This window comes from Cryptomeria japonica, chromosome 3 (genome assembly GCF_030272615.1).
Source record: "Cryptomeria japonica chromosome 3, Sugi_1.0, whole genome shotgun sequence".
NCBI lineage: Eukaryota > Viridiplantae > Streptophyta > Pinopsida > Cupressales > Cupressaceae > Cryptomeria > Cryptomeria japonica.
Window position 1 is genome coordinate 279,861,998 of NC_081407.1, and position 17,207 is coordinate 279,879,204.

Here is a 17,207-nt window from a genome sequence, read left to right on the forward strand (position 1 = left end):
TTATTGCAACTCAATAGAATACAACTTATTAAAAAGAAAAACTATAATTTTGATTTTGTGTATTTAAAAAATATATTCTAACTTTTAATTAGTTTTAGGATCATGGTCATGCCATTGCATGTTACCTCTTGTTACCAATATTGATTGCATTGATTATAAACTAATATTTAATTACAATAAATATTATTGTTGATTATGATGAACATGATGAGTAGTCATCTAACTTTATGGCAACCTTGGGTAGGGTTTTCAATTACAAAAGATAATTAATTTGAGATGCACTTGCCCAAAAAGAGTAGGCAAAACTAGCAACTAGTCCAAACACTTTCCCAATTAGTGGAATGAAACAAAAGGATCAACTATACAATAGGGATTATAAATAAAGTATGAAGATTATCATTGATCTCTCAAACATAGAAATCCAATCAAAGATAGTCTTTCTCAAAACAATCCATAACCAAAATATTTGTGACCTATTGGCTAGCCAAAACAGGCGTGCAAAGATGAATGGAAGTAATATAAAACATGGATTTCAAACTTCAATTATTGTTGAATGAGTTCTTTGTGTTGGGAAACAAGGTGAATAAAACTTGTGATATTAACTTTCTTATGTGATTACAAATCTAAAAGATACCAAATCTGAAACTAAATATGAAGTGAACATGTGATTGTACCATTCAACATAAATACAAAATCAACCATACCAAAAGAGACAACAAATTTATGTGGAAAAACTCTTTTAGGAAAAAAACTCCACCAAAGAATGAGGGTTAGTATATTATTAATCTTCAAAAGAGAGAATACAACAATAATACACTTCACTTCACTTCTCCAAATGATCTTGCAACTACTTGAAAACCTCAAAGAAATTATATGATCAAACATTTACGTTGGCTCCAATTTATAGCCAAACAAGAGAGGAAACAATGGGGCAAAGCCACTTGCTAAACACCCACGCCTTGGAGAATGTAAAGCCAAGACACATAACAAAATAATAGAAATATTAAAGTGACTCCTCTTTGGGCACCGAATCCAAAGCCACTCAGACTTTAGACATTTTAAGTGCTTCGTAACTCCCAATGATTGTTCAAATCCCTAATGGACACATTTTCTCTTCCCAAACTTGGTCTCCTTATGCATGACCCTCCATGTCTCAATACAAACATGGGAAAGAGTTTATTATATACATTCTAATTTATATTTATCACCTCTTCATGTTCGCCTCTTGAAAATGCAATTACAAATAGCCATAAAGTAAAAAAATAAAAAATAAAAATTCTCTGATGTCCTAGGGAACACTTTCCAAGGAACATGGAGACATATGAATGACTTAGGATTGAAAGGTTAATGTCACCTTGTCCTAGCATTCTCGCACTTGACATTGTGCATTGCAATTACATCCAAGAGATACATAAAATAAAATCAAGTACAATGATCAAGATTTATGGCCTTCCTACACCAAGAAAACTTTTCAGTAGTAACTGGCTTCGTAAGAGAATCTACAGCATTATCCAAATTGTTAAATTTCTCTATCAAGACCTTACCATTCTCAACCATCTTTTCAACAAAGTGACACTTAACATCAACGTGCTTAGCACGAACTTGATACATGGGATTCTTGGCGAAACATACAACACTCTTACTATCAGAGCTAATCCTCACAATCATGCAATAAAAACCAATGCCAATACAAAGTCTATGTAACCATACAACCTCCTTAGAGGCATGAGTAGCAGCCATATAATCCGCTTTAGTGGTGGACAAAGCAACTATGGTCTGCCTCTTACTCGTCCAACTCACTGCTCCTCTAAAGAAAGTATAAACGTAGCCAGTAGTGGATCTTCGACTGTTCAAGTCTCCTACCCAATTTGCATCAACAAATCCTCGTATGTTCAATGAATTAACCACAACATTAGAGTCATGATAAACCAAACAGTAATTAAAAGTACCTCACAAATATCTAAACACGCGATTAACAAAAATCCAATGCCCTTTACTTGGATTAGACATAAACTTGCTCAAAACTCCCACTGCTTGGGTTATATTTGGTCTAGTGCAATCCATTGCATATATCAAACTCCCAACGGTGCTAGCATAAGGAACCTTAAAAACATCCTTATATTTGTCATCAAAACTTGGACACATGTCTAAATTCAACTTGGTACCAACAAAAGATGGAATACTGACCGACTTACAATCATGCATATTAAACATTTGGAAAATAGTTTCAAAATGCTTACTCTGACTTAACCAAAACTTTATGTGAACCCTATCTCTACTTATCTCCATTCCAAGAATATAGTTTGCGACCCCTAAGTCATTCATATCAAATTGCCAAAAATTTGAGCCTTGAATTCTCTAATCATCACCTTGTAGTTACTAATAAACAACATATCATCGACATAAAAGACAATGATTAGAATCTAATCATCAACGACCTTAATATAAGCATGAAAATCCTCCTCAATCCTCATATAACTTAACTTCAATACAAAAGTATCAAACTTATGGTACCACATCCTAGGTGATTGATTCAAAGCATACAAAGATCTCTTTAACCTACAAACCAATTGTTCTTTCCCTTTCATAATAAAACTATTAGGTTATCACATAATAAATCTCCTCCTCAAGATCCCCATTCAAGAAAGTAATTTCCACATCCTTTTTCTCTATCTCAAAATTACTAGCAGCAACAATAGATAATAGGAATCTATTAGAAGTCAATTTTACAACAAGAGAGAAAAATTCACCAAAATCAATTCCCTCTCTCTAAGAGTAGCCCTTGGATATTGGTAAGGTCTTGTGTCGCTCTAACTAATCATTTTATCCAAAATCATTTTTAAATACCCACTTGCATCTAATGTGCTCCCTTCCTTTAGGCAAACTTACAAGATCCCAGGTATCACAACTATCCAAGGTCATCATCTCCCCTGCATGGCTTGCGTCCAAGACTCACTTTCCTTTGAAGAGAGAACCTCCCTAAAGGATCTAGGTTCATCATTAGTACTCGATAAAGCAAATATATAATAAAAATCTGGTTGGCTAACCTATCAACTTAATTTCGTTGCATTGTGGATCTCCTCAAGGTAGGAGTAACAGGCTCTACGTGTTCATCTTCCTTTGTGTGCTCATATTACACCCCACTTGAACTCTTTGAACCCTCTTCTTATTCTTCGTCCTTAGATCCATAAAATTAATCTTTGATATATACATCAACATGCTTCTCAAATTTTGTTTCAAAGTGCATGGTCTTTGTCCTCTCCTTTGGTTATTCTTCCCTCAAGTAAGCTCTGAACTCCCTAAAAATAACATCTCTAGACAAGATCATTTTATGGGTTAGAGGATTCCAATTCTTATAACCTTTTATATTCTCATCATAACCAACAAAGATGCATTTTTGTGCTTCTAGATCTACTTTAGACTGCTTCTCCTAGGGGATAAGATGTTATTATCTAAGTTGGTGTGGGTGATATCTTAGGCATAAGTATGGTATATATAGTGATCCAAACCCTTTAGAATTATACCGTGTTCTTAGGACAAATGGAGATATGAATGGTGGAAGGGTGTGAAGTTCTTGGTAACAGTCACACCTCCTTGAGGGATTTCTATTCACGTGATGATTTTTGCCATGATATTTGTATATACTTTTGGAGAGAGTCACCTCTCCTCCCTTTCATTGAACCTTTGCAAAGACATGTTATATATGTGATTCAATGAGTAATGTTTTTTTGTGTTTTTGTTATATGAGTGTCTTGTTGATTTGTGTTCTGGCCAGATTTCTTAAGGGCCTCCTAACTTAGGGGTGGGCTTGTGAGTAAGCCATAAGATTGGGAGGTGAGCTCTCCTTTGGCCTTGTCAATATTTGTGTTTTGTAGCACTTGTGTGGAGTTCTTGACATGATACATTATCATTGAGATGACACACTTCTTGTAGTAGATGAGATTATGTAAATAACTATTTGTAAACCTTTTGGTTAAATGCATATTCGTTCAATAAAAATGCTATACTCTCTAATTTTGCAAAGAAATTGATTTCATAAAAAATCTCTATTTACCTATTTTTTTCTTGATTAATTGAAAAGTGGAGATGTAGGATATCAATATATTTATTTATATGTAAGACCCATCCTCTTTTTTGAGTTGTATACAAAAAAAAAAAAAAAAAAACTTTTTCTTTGTCTTTTAAAATAGAAAAAGTATTTAAAGTGAATTTTAAATGTGGTTATATACATACATATGCATATGCATATATGTGTTCTTTTTCAAGTTGTATAAAAAGAAAATAAATATTTCTCTTTCTTTGTCTTTTAAAATAGAAGGGAAAGTATCTAAAGAAAATGTACTTAATCAAAGGAATTGTTTTATATATTCTTATTTTTTTGTTGTATTTTAACTGTGATTATATGCATACATATACATGTGTGTATATGCGTTCTTTTTCAAGTTGTATAAAAAGAAGAAGAAAAAATTCTCTTTCTTTGTCTCTTAAAATAGAAGTGAACATATTTAAAGAAAATTTTCTTAATCAATGCAATAGTTTTATATACACATAATTTTTATTGTATTTTAAACGTGGTTACATGGTTATATGTATATGTGTGTGTGTGTGTGTATGTGTGTATGTATATGTATAGGCGTGTTTATGCATGCATGTATGTGTGTGTATGTATGTATGTCTGTGTGTGTATATATGTATATACATATATACACACACATACATACATATGTATACATACATATATATAAACACGCCTATACATATACATGCACACACATATGTATGTATGTATGTATGTATGTATGTATACATGTACATATATGTGTGTGTATATATATACATATATACACATATATGTATAAATATATATTTTGTATATACATATATGTATATGTTTACACACACATACGTATGTACATATATATATAAAGAGAAAAATCATCATGCATTGTTGTATACAATTTTTTTGGTTAACAAAAAAGGTGAAAAAAATGAGTACGCATTGGCAATAGGGTTGAATCTTGTTGCAGGTTGAAGATTAAAAATTTAATTTTGCCGCATGAGGGGAAGAAGTGTTTTGGCTTGTAATTTCTTCTAGGTGTTGTGACTCATTTTATCAATTTTGTATATGATTTTGGAGAGTTATTTAAAGCCTATAAGGCTGACGACCAATATACTTGCAGATTTACTATGTAATTTGCTCATTTCTTGAACATTTGGATAAGATTAAAGACAAGTGGTTTGTTGATTTTTGACATTTTGTATGTGTTTTGGGTTAGGAGGATTTACCCATATCAATTTTTTAAGTCAAATCAATAATGATTTGCATGTGTGGTTCTAAGTTTGGCTTTTATGAACCCTTCATCACTCATTATCTAAGTTGGTGCTCTGTTCTTGTTTTAGGCGATTGATGTCTCTTGTAGGTTGGTGCCTATAAATTCATTGTAAAGGGATTCATGTCTTTGGTGGGTTGGTACCTATAAACATTTAAAAGTTTCCTAGTTTTTAATGAGACTAAAGCATTTGTTCCCACCATAGTTTTTCCTTCCTAGGGTTTTCACACATCAGGTGTTCTCATGTGTGGTTATGTGTTTATGTGCATTACTTGATTAGTTGCTTGATTATTTTGAGAAGATCAGTAAGCACTACTTTAATGTTAAAAGAAGATCCAAAATTATTCTATTGTTGAATTAGATTTGAAATTGAGTTTTAGCATGTATTGATTCACCCTCCTCATAGTATATATGTTTGCTTGATAGGGATATCTCATTAAAGGTGGAGTATATGCAGATAATTGTTGACTATTTTTAGTTATTAGTTAATTTAATAAAGTTATTTATTTATTTTGATCAGTGAATTAATTAATTTAATTTTGATTTGTTAATTATTTTTCCCTTTTGAAGATTTGTTAACTATTTTAATCAAAACTATTTTGATCAATGAGTTAACTAATTTGGCTTATCATGCTTTTATTTTTATTCTTAGTAAGTTATTTACATATAATGGATCATTTCATTATTCTAAATACTCGTGGAAAATGTTTTATTTAAAATTACTCAATCAATTTGATTATGATATAATTAATATATTAATTTGTGAGTGAATATTATTAGGTTTCAAGATGGGGGTAGTGGTATGGAAATGGGTGGACTTTAGATTTAAGTGTCTACACCACGATTTATATGATCCTTAAATGGCTTGATACCGCTATTCTCCTCCTCCCCTAAGGTGGATTTTTTAAAGTTGCATGGTGGTCGTGATGTGCAAATTCCTATGAGATTAGCGACTATTCATTATTTGTAAAACCAATAACATACGAGATTTCATTTCTTAGGCTAACGATGCTTTCAAATTAGTTATTTTTGCCTCAAATACTTATTTAAGTTGATTTTTTGGTCTTGGATTTGTGGAGTTATTTGATTGCTACTTGATTTTTATTTTATTTTATGATTTTTATTTGTCAATTTAATTTTGAGATTGTATCAATTGAAAAAATAGTTTGAAGCTTCTTTGTTGTTGTAGTGTTGTAAATTGTAACCCTTTATAATTTCACACTCCTCTTTGAGCCCTTTCTCTAGTGTGCCTTCCATAGTCATTTCAAGTTTATTTGGGGTTTATCCTATTTTAAATTTTGAGGCACTTTATTCCCCACTTAAATGTCATCAAACCAAATTTAAATTCTAAATCCAATATTAGGGTCCTATTATCTCACTTCCCTATAAAATTTGGCCTATTTCGTTGGGACATTGTAGCTTATCTACAATGTCCAATGCTATTAGGTTGAAATTTTGGGATAGTAATGTGTTGCCCTTAACATTTTTGGACCTGATCTTGAAATTGGGGGCACAACCATTGTAATTTAACCAAAATGCAAAAATACCTCGCAAACCTTGTATAAGTCATCATTCATAATTCTCTTTATCTTATCTTTTACATCCACAAGTTTCATCCAAGCACTCAATTCCTCATTCAATAGCAAATCTGACTACAAGGACCATGAAGCTACAACAAGTTGTCTTCGAGTATGTTTTCATGATGGATTTTATTATAATTTATCATGTTATTGCATCCAAACTTGGAAGAATTGTGTAAAGAGAATTGCATCATCAATTAATGGATAATCATTTCATTTCAACACTTCAATTCAATATTTCCTTTAGATTTAACCTTTGCCCTACCAAGGGTAAGCTCTTTTTTCATCACTGTTATAGTGGAGGTTAACACCTATTGGGGGTTTGACTTGGGCAAGCCTCTATAATACAATCCAACACTATTTGCCTCTCCTTTATGCATTTGTAGGCTAAAAAATAGGTTCTAGGCTCAGTTTGAAGATACAAGAGCATAGTACAAACAAAGATAGAGGCAACTAGACAAAATTCAATAGAATGGGTAGGGACTAAGTCACCTAATGCCAGTATCTAGGTGTTTTGACTTGAGATCTACCACGAAGTTACTTTGGAAGATCTTCACACCAATTTTGACCCCTATTTACACCTAGAGACCTACGAGGACTATGGCTCCTAGCTCTAGTGTCCAACCATTTTGAGCCTTGATTACATATGAAAGTTCCTCTTTGTACCTCATTTCCACTTCTATACATGTCAATTGACTTTAAGTTGTGCATTTGTCTATTTATGTTGGTTATTGTCAATATTGCATCATTCAACCTAGCTCTTGCACCATTTCTCGTTCTCTCTCCTCCAATCATATTAAATCATAAGAGAGAGTAATTAATCAAAGTGCCCAACTTTCCTAAGGGATATAATTTGGGCCTAATTGGTTGTTCTCTAATGTAATTATTGGGATTGGGTTTGATTCCTAGTTTTCATGTTTAGATTAGTAAACCCCAATTTCACTACATTACAATTGGTTTTTGTGAAGTAACGTGATCTCTAAAACTAATATAACCACGAGAGATCCCTATCAGGTTTCATGGGGGTATAGATGGCCAAGAGAATTATTATTACGAGCATGTAGGCTAAAAAAAGGGACCGGTACAGAATAGTCATAATCTATTCATCCCTTTGTGTGTGTGGTCTCTTATATCTCTCTTGAAGGTTAACCCATTAAACAAACAAGGGAAAGATACTAGGAGTTTATAGAGGTCTCCTCGAGGAGAGCCCTATGAAATCTCTCTTTTCCATTATCTATAATATTTGGGGTCATGATTCTACATTTTTTCAATTCAAGACCTTTGGGATGCTAATTGTATGGTTCTGTGGCTATTTGAATATTGAATTCAATTTTCTATAATTTTACAATTCCTTAAATACTGGCTCTATTGTTTTATAACTACGTGATTATTTAGTTACTAGATTTGTGGCTTTGTAACTCCATGGATATATGGATCCATGATCCTATGGTTACATATCTATATTGCAATGTTTTGCATCCTCGTTGACCCATTGTGTGAACTTTGTGGTGTATAAAATCTATGATATGTAATATGGATGTGCTTGTTTATTATATTTGTATGATATGAATGAGACTCTAATCCAATTATAAATATTTTTAAAAATAGACTATAGTGTGGTGTCACTTAGAATAATTCTTATTGCTATGTAGTTTTAAATAATCTAAATAAATCATAAAGGGAACTTGTTATTTTCCCTTATGTTATTGCACACACTGTATACCATTTGGTTGACCCATGTTTATGTCCCAATGAAGTTGTATGGGGTCTAATCAATGTGAAGTAGTTGATCCTTTGTTATTGTCATGTTTTTTTATATGAATTCCGTCATTGGTTGAATTTCATCTCTACTCTTGATGTCTATTAGTGTGAACAAGGCGCTTTACCTAACTAATTTATTTCTTAGCTACTAACCCACTTAAGTCAATTTCATGCACTATATTAAGTTTACTTAGTGACAATTCCATTATCTCATATTGGTTGTATTTTAAGCTACTTGGGTGGTAAATCCTAAATATACTCACCTCTTTCTCTCATATGATCATCTCATTCTTATTCTAAGCTTTGCATTTTGTTGAATTGAATATAACTTATTCTTGCTCATTTTTGTTGGCTTGATAATGATTTTTGTATTTGATGACTCCATGTGTTGTCATTGATGGCACACATATGTTCTAATTGTCATAGTCATCTTAGTTAAGGTAAACCGATACTATTGAGTCATATGTATTGTTAACCGGTATCACATGTATAGTAGAAGTTCAACCAGTATGAAGATGTCTAAACCGGTGTATGTAGATAATCGGTATATGTAGTTAAGACAATCGGTTTCAATCAGTTCCAGAGTTACCAGTTCTGAGATGCAACAACTAAAGTCAATGAGAGGCGTGGGGACAATCATCCAATATGAATTCAAGTGAATTAGTTCGTGAGTTTGAAGCGGTCAACACTTAACCGGTATAAGTGTTCTAATCGGTTTCCCAGTTCATGTGATGAGTTATCACCGGTTGTGTTGTGTTACCACCAACTGACGCTATGGCAGTGATTTGTGTTGTGTTAAGGAAGATTGTCCAAATTCACCGAACCTAGGAAATTGTGTCAAGGTTCAAGAGTCGACATGAGATATTTGTAGAAGAAAATACAAGTTATGTTATGAGTTGGAGTTGATGCGATTTGTTGAAGGATTTGTAGAGTATGTCAATGATACAATAATGTATGTACAGAAAAGGATCTAAACAAGTAGAAGGTATTATTCTTAGATCATTTCCACGGTTGTTCTCTAACAACTACAATAGTAAAATCCTTTAACTGGGTAAGCTCTAACAAGCTTCATTGTACAAATCCTCTAACAATGTGATTCATTAATTTGGATCTAAACTCTCCACTGAGGTTACCTTTAACCAGGTATAGCTCCTAATAGGGCTTGAGATCTGTAACAGGATATGCTCCTAACAAACCATTTGTAGACCTTGTTGGCTTGATGATGATTGTAGTGTATTCATCATTTGTTGTCATTGATGAAACACTCTCTCACACACATATGATTATATTGACTAACTACCGGTGTAACTTCAATTGTTTACTCTGTCAACTGGTATGTTAGAGGTTATACCAAGAGATTTATCTCTAACCGGTACTTTGTGTCAACCGGTATGTGCGTAAGAGACAAGCTGTGATCATACTAAGCCGACATCAAGATGGAGATCTAGCGGAGATTTAAAGGACAACATTTCATATGTTTTATTCAAACCGGTATTTGGTAATTTTGTGATGAGTTACCACATTTCGTGATGAGTTACCAACACCAACTGCTTGGCGACAATTTTTGTGATGAGTTATGATCACTTGTCTAGATACATTGCACCTAGGAAATTGTGTTATGATTTCTTAAGGCCAACATGAAATCAAGGTCTATATATTGACATCGCAATGAATTATTTGATATAGTGAAAAGTGTTATGTAATGTATGAAAGGAAAAAGAGTTAAGTTGAAGAGTATGAAGGAGAGCAGTGTTGAATATGTTTAGAAGGATCTGATTAAGCAAGTATTGTGTTATTTAGAACAAATCAAACCATTCTTGTTGTTATCTAACCATTACAGTAGAATCAAATCCCCTAACCGGGTAAGCTCTAACAAGCTTCAATGTATAAATCCTTTAACAAGGTGATCCATTAGTTTGGGTTCTGAAATCCTCCACCAAGGTTACTCCTAACAGGGTACTACCTTTAACATGGTATAAGCTTCTAATCAAGCTTTGGAATCTCTAACAAGATTCACTCCTAGCGGAGCACTTTGTAGACCTTAACCGGTCAGTTATCTATTACTGTAGATAGTTAACTTGTGAGTTCCATCTCACCGTGGTTTTTACCTAATTGGTTTTTCTACGTACAAACACTTGTGTTATGGTGGATGCTTTACTTTTTGTGGATGTTGTTATATCATTTTGGATTGCATGCATTGTGTTTAAAAGCTTTGTCAAGTTCATCTACCAGTTAGTGTTTGAAGTAGTTTTATTTTTGGTGTCACTAATTCACCCCCCCTCTCAGTGTTTTTCAAGTCCATCTTTTGGTATTAGAGCTAAACTTCTTTGAAGCCTAATCGCTTAGAAGGGAGCCTTGAAATCACCATGGGGGACATGAGCTACTTTGAGATGGCTAGAGAGATAGAAGCTAGCAGAAATGAACTTGAAATCCTTAGGGTCAAACTGAAAGCTTCACAAGTTAAGAGAAGAGAGCTAACTGAACAACTATTAGAGATATCCGATAATAGTTCTTCAGATGAAGCCAATATTGAAGCTTTAGCAGATGAAGTTGAAAAGTTAAATGGTGAGAAACTGAATATGAGGGGAGAGCTAGAAGGTCTCACTATCAGCATGAGTCAGGAATTGGAAGCCAAAAGAGTTGTTGAAGATCTTATCAAGGAAAGAGACCAAGAGATCACAAATATCAAATGGGAAAGTGTCACTATGCATGAGCATTTGATTGCTGAAAGAGAAGAAAAGGATAACCTACAGCTAGATCTTGAACTAGCATCATCTCTAAGAGAGAACCTGTCAAAGCATAATGAAGATCTCATCAAATAGCTTACTGAAGCCAATGAGAAATTGGAGAAGTTCAACAGAAGTTCTACCATGTTGGAAGAACAAATTCAATCACAAAGAATGAAGGGTGATATCTCTGGACTTGGTTTTCATACAACTGAAAAAGGTGAATCCTCCAGTACAAAGAGCAACAATCATAAGAATAAATCTGCTCCTAAGATCAACAAGCATACTCGTAAGAAGGTCTTTAAACATGTTTGCTTTGTTTGCCACAAACCTGGTCACACTACAAATGTTTGTAGAGACAAACCTAATAGAAATGCAAGTTACAATACTAATGCTAGGTATGTGTCCAAGAAATTTGAAGGTCGTTGCTTCACATGTATAACGTATGGACATAGATCTGTCGAGTGCAAATATGGAGCAAACAATCCTGTACCACACATGCATCCAAAACCAAATGGTGACCGTATGAGAAATTTTGACAACCAGGTAAACTTGAGCTGGCAAAGACCCTAGGACAACTGGTTTAGTCCATTTGAGATGGAAAAGGTAACAAATGTTATTTGCACCATCTGTAATTGTAGACACCTAAAATTGTCATGTCTAATTAAATAAATATTTTATTTATTTAATTATCTAAGCTTAATTCTTCTATTAATTAAATAAATCTTTATTTATTTAATTAATTCATTTATCCTCTTCTAGCCTTATTTCTCATTTAAATAAATACATTTATTTATTTAAATTATCCTTTTCCTAAATTAAATAAATATTTTATTTATTTAATTGATCCCACTTTTTCTATAAATTAAATAAATCTTTATTTATTTAATTAATTCATTAGCTTTTTCTACCCATGACACATGTCATTCATCTCTTAATTCCCACACTACCTACCTCATTTCATTATTTTATTATTTCTTCTACCTACCCTCTAATCATAGCCGACCTCCTTTTACACCTCTCAATCTTATCCCTCCATTTCACATAGTGTCTTCTATATAAGAGGATACTTCCTTCATTATCAAACCCTAATCAATCATTATAATGACCTAATGATCTTTTATGCAATTGACTACACTACGATCCTACTTGCAACCACATTTCGTTCTTTGTTGAGCTCTTGTGCACATAAAATCTGAGAGCAAATATATCAAGCAAGATCAATGGAGATAGGAAGAATGGAGATCAAAACCCTATTGGACATGTGATGGTATAATCTTTGTGATTTCATTTGATTTGCATTGTCTTAAGGTAATTTTCATATGTTATGGTGGATCTTTGTTGTTGTTAGGCTAGGGTTTGGTGGTTGAATTCATTTAGCCTTTCAATTTTGTTATTATTGTTATCCATTTTCACCATATATATTTTGGCACACCCCGTGGGACATGGATTTTTCTTAGATCTGTGTTTTTTGCAGATTTTTCTAACCCTATATTGCTATTTTGTAAAACAAATCGGAGAATAACCTTGTGCAGTTAGGGTTTTGGATACAAAATCAAGATCTGGGAGAGATTCGATCATATCTCATAAACAGCTTGGAAATTTTGCACCAAATTTTTTTTTCAGGTTGAAGAAAGTATCAGGAGCTCTCAATCCAAAATTCAGAATTTTTGGAGCACATTTTCATTTTCTATGAATTTTTTATGATTTTTCATAAAAAATTAATTTTGAGAGCAAATGAGAGAATTTTTTGGATTTTCTTACATTTTTTGAAATCTCTCATAATTATACATAGAATCTATTCTTTGTGATTTTAATTTTGATGCAAAATATTTCCCTAAAAATTGGATCTTTAAAAATTAGGGTTTTTCTTTATTTTGATCAGGATTCACAAACGGCTTCGAATTTTGACATAAAATTTTTTATGCAAGTCATAAAAAGTATCAAAAAGATTCACTAAAAATTTCAGATTTTTTGGATCGATTTTGCATTTTATATGAATTTTTTATGATTTTTCATAAAAAATTAATTTTGAGAGCAAATTAGCGAATTTTTTGGATTTTCTTACATTTTTGGAAATCTCTCAAAATTATACATAGGATCTGTTCTTTGTGATTTTAAATTTTATGCAAAATTATTCTTAAAAAATCAAACCTTTGAAAATTAGGGTTTTGCATTATTTTACTCATGTCTCAAAAACTGCTTGGATTTGTTGTAGGAATTTTTTTGTGAAGGTTTGGAAGACCATTAGGACTGTCCAGTAAAAATTTTAGATTTTTTGGATCGATTTTGCATTTTATATGAATTTTTTATGATTTTTCATAAAAAAACAATTTTTGGAGCAAATTAGCAAATTTTTTGGATTTTCTTACATTTTTGGAAATCTCTTGAAATTTTACAGGTGTTCTTTTTTTTATGATGAATCAGATCTTTGAATTGGTCAACAAAACGCATTGTTGAAGGGCCCTATTTCACAAAGTCTTTTGGATCTAAAATTTACCTAACTTGTGTGCTTGCAGGAAGGGGTGATCATTTAAAACAATTTAAACTACTAACAACTCTTTGTTGCAGGTCCTTGGCAAGGGTTTTTTGGATTTTTATTGTGTGCCTTGTTTTCATAGACTAGCAAACACTTCAATTGGTGCACTAAAATTGAATCATTGTCTTTTGTGTCTTGAGCAATAGGCTCTTTTTGTTTAATCTTTAGAGGGCCTGTCTTCCCATGTGGTCATTAGGACTACTAGTGAGAAGAGAACGACCCAAGTGGTAGCGAGGAAAACCCACCTCTTCCGAACCACTATAAACAAATGTATTCATGGTGAAAACTATGGATAACATGTGTTGATTAGTTCATACCGACACTATGTCTCCCCATAAACCCGTTTGATCAAATTTATTTGATCATTTGTAGGGCGTAACCCCTACCGGCTGGGAGCCTTCTGTATTTACAGAGTTGAAAGTGCCGCATGTATGGCCACATGAGTGGATGCCCTTACTAGCACCTTTTTGTTTTAAAAGCCCAAATCCTTCTAGTTGTTGGGGCAGGAGGTCGGACCTCTGGTAGCGGCCCACACACATACGGTTCTTAGTAGAGATACAAAGTTCACCACGGGGAGTTTTTGTGGGGATTGATGCTTGGCTGACCCGAGAAGTGAGTGCCAAGGGTGGAGCCAGTGAGGTCAAGCATCTAAGTATCCGCTCTGAATAGCGTAGCCTCGGGGGTAAAACCTCATGTGAGATCAACAACCATTGTCTTGGCTAGCCATAAGAATTGTGCTTGACTTATTTTAAACATTCAAAACATTCAAAAACCAAACAACAAAACATTGTGTCTTTTGTGTTTTCAAGTGTATGCAAAACATTTTTACATCAAACAACACACTTTTCTTGGAGAGTCTAAACACTTGCAAACATTAAGTCCTCATCAACATTGTGTCCTCTTGTCACGAAAAACAATCAAACATTCAGATTTGGTCACAACTTCACAAATTGGAAAAATTTTACAGTCCAGCAAACAAGAGCAATCAGTTTCAGAATTCTTGAGCTTCCTAGGTCATTTCTCTAGGTTTCATTTAGCATTCAACTTGTCTTTGGGTCTCACAAAGTCCATCATTGCTTTACATCTTGCTTTACATTCGCACTTGTCTAAACTTGAGTCAAAAGGTCACTTGCTTGTCCTCATCATACTTTGTCAACACACTACATACAACAACACTTTGCTAAGTGGTCCCTCATCAAGGTTTCTTACCTTTGGGTCTCATTTGGTCTTACTTAGAGTCAAGGTCAACTTACCTCATCAAGAGAAACTATCCTCTCTTTGGAAGTCACACCTACTCTACTACATACATACTTGGTCTTACACTTTGGACATTGCAAGTACACCTCAAATTCATTTACACTCCATCCAACTCTTGGTCTTTCATACTTTTTCCATTTTCATCTAGTCTCACACATCTTGGTCAATACCTAGTTCATGGTTGAAACTCGTCTTCAAAAATCTAGGAGAGAAACTAAAGAGGCTCAAAAGTCTGCAAACATGAGTTCTTATGAGTATGACAACGATATATTTTTCAATACTGATCACACTACATTGCCTGACATGGATGTCTATAGAAACATTCCAAATGTTGAGAACACGGACACTACAAACAACAATGTTACACACAATGACAATATGGACAATTTTTCAATACATTCAGCAGATGTGGAAGAATCCATTATGAATCCCCATTTCAATCGATTGGTTGAGGAAATAATGAGGAGGGATAGACAATACTTCTTACAAATGATGGCACAAAGTGGAGCCAAGATACCTCATGATTTTGACATGTCCCAAATAATGGAAAATCGAACTTTGCAACAAACTCACTCCAACATGGATCAAAGGAGGCCTAATAGTGGAGGAAATAGAGGACCATATATGGTACCTGAATCACCATCATCTTTGCTTCAAAAACCAGAGGTCCCACATACACATGGTCAAGTATATGATACTCACCTTCGCAGACCATTATGGAAGTCTTATGCAGATAGATATGCTCAATCACATACTCAAGCTACGGATCAACCAAAACAATTGGATATTCAAAGGCATGCTCAAAATTTGGACACAAGGAAGCCCCGTGTCAAATTTGGGGGCAACACAATAGAACATGACATGCCTGTAGAGTATGGTATACATGCACAAAATAGATATGGTGTTCCTCAACATGAATCTATACCAAGTGGTCTATATATGCAGCATCACTATAGACCTCCTCCATATGAACATGTGTATGATCAATATCATCCATATATGCAACATGCTCCTCCTCCAATTGGTGCCTCAAGCATGGGGTATGGCCCAAGAAGTCGATCTCCACCTAAGAGCAATTTGGAGCAACAAATCAGGGACTTACAAAAGAAAATGGAGGACATAAATACACCAAAGCCAACATACACAATGAGAGACATATGTCCTTATCCATTTGACAAAAGCATTCCAATGCCTCCATTTCCTACACACTCTGTGACGCCTAAGTTTGATAAGTATAGAGGAAAAGGGGATCCTAAGGCACACATAAGACAGTTTTTCACAACTTGCATTGAAGTAGCTTCAGAAGAGACATATTTGATGAGATTATTCCCACAAAGCTTAGGTGATCAAGCTATGGAATGGTTCTCCCAACTCCCACCTGGTATTAAGTCATGGGGTGACTTAGCAGAGGCATTTATTCAACATTTCTCCTACAATATAGAGACAGACATATCAGTCACTACTTTATGCAACACCAAGCAAAAAGAGGGAGAGTCTTTTGCATCATTTCTAAGAAGATGGAGGAATCTAGCTAGCAGATGGTCTTGTGAAATTCCACAAAAACAAATGGTAGAGATGTTCACACAAAATGTTAACAAAGACATTGGCTATGATCTAAGGAAAGCTTGTTTGTCCACCTTCAGGGACGTTATTGAAAAAGGCTTAGCAATAGAAAAGGTCCTAATTGAGCAAGAAGTCATTAAGATATTTAAGGAGAACAAAGATGACTTTAAAGGAAAAGACAAGCCAAGATTTTGGAATAAAAACAAGAACACAGTCAATGATGGTGTTGTTGATGCTAATACGGTACGACCAAAAAAAATTGTTTTTTCTGGATCAAGCTCTACAAATAATCAAGTGAATACTCAAACAACTTCTAAATCATGAAGGAAGTACACTCCATTGGGAGAACCACTTGAGTCAGTCTTCAAAAAGTTAGTGGCAAACAAGGTAATCACAGTTCTAGATTTTCCTCCATATGAACCAAAGGTTAAACCAAATTGGTGGAACGATG